The 926-nt window shown below is 43.3% G+C and overlaps 1 protein-coding gene across 3 annotated transcripts in view; it reads right to left on the bottom strand.

Moving 5' to 3' along the window:
* opn4a (opsin 4a (melanopsin)) overlaps nt 1–926 on the bottom strand; it is a 33,869-nt gene that overhangs the window by 24,536 nt on the left and 8,407 nt on the right. Inside the window, exon 1 of one of the 3 annotated variants that reach the window (XM_013913452.1) lies at nt 398–604. The exons of the other annotated variants lie outside the window; for them this stretch is intronic. The gene's annotated coding sequence lies outside the window, so the exon portion shown is untranslated. Of the gene's footprint in view, nt 1–397; nt 605–926 lie in introns of those variants that run through there. 3 annotated transcript variants of the gene reach the window in all.

The raw sequence follows: 926 nt of genomic DNA, 5'->3' as shown, positions 1-926 counted from the left end.
TGTGTGTGTGTGTGTGTGTGTGTGTGTGTGTGTGTGTGTGTGTGTGTGAGTCCTCTTTTTATCAGTCAACCTTGAAAACTTCCCACGCAACAGCTGACTGAACTGCTGTATCACATGAAAGCTTTCAGCACTCGGTGTGTGTGTGTGTGTGTGTGTGTGTGTGTGTGTGTGTGTGTGTGTGTGTGTGTGTGTGTGTGTTCAGGGTCTCTTACACAACAGTCGTTACAGAAGAGATTCCAGTCATGCTGACACAGAAATAATGTTATGAAGCTCTGAGGGGCTCAAACAGGAGGCGAACGTGTCTGTGCTGATTTTAAATAAATTATTATCATAATCATAGACGTACTTCAGATACCTGACCTACTCTCCTCTCCTAGAGCAGCTTTGCATGACTCACAGTTCAGAATAATCCTTCTTTGTCTGATCCTGGGCCTCGGTGCAGAACCTCATTTCACCCTGTCTGAAACAAGCTGTTGTAGCTCCTCCCCCTTTGAGATAACTTCTGATTGGCTGACCCTCATTAACAAAATATTCAAACAGCCGTTCGTGCTGGAAAACCCTCCAATGTGTCTGAATCCAAACAGTCCTGTGAACAAGGGCGGAGCTAAACTTCCTCCACAGCGATATGACTGAAGTTTGAAGACTCACTGACGTTATCTCTGCTGCTGAGGGTGGAGCAACCAGTCACGAGGGTTAGGGGGCAGTTACTGGTTCACACAGGTAGGTTTGGATGGTGAATTAGGCGTTTATCCAGGTTATGTGTTTATCTGAAACATTTGCTAAACAATAAGAATTCAGGAAGAGAACAAATACTGAAAATCAGACAAACTTCAACCATCAGAATATTTATTAAAAGAAAGCCAGAGGTGTGTTTTGGTATGAGAAGCATCGAACATTTCAATTAGTAGAGATGTTGCTTTTTTTTT

Source organism: Pundamilia nyererei, unplaced genomic scaffold (assembly GCF_000239375.1).
Source record: "Pundamilia nyererei isolate P.nyererei 1_Seehausen unplaced genomic scaffold, PunNye1.0 scaffold00133, whole genome shotgun sequence".
Lineage (NCBI taxonomy): Eukaryota > Metazoa > Chordata > Actinopteri > Cichliformes > Cichlidae > Pundamilia > Pundamilia nyererei.
Note: the sequence above shows the minus strand (reverse complement) of the source record. Positions and strands in the feature narration are given on the sequence as shown.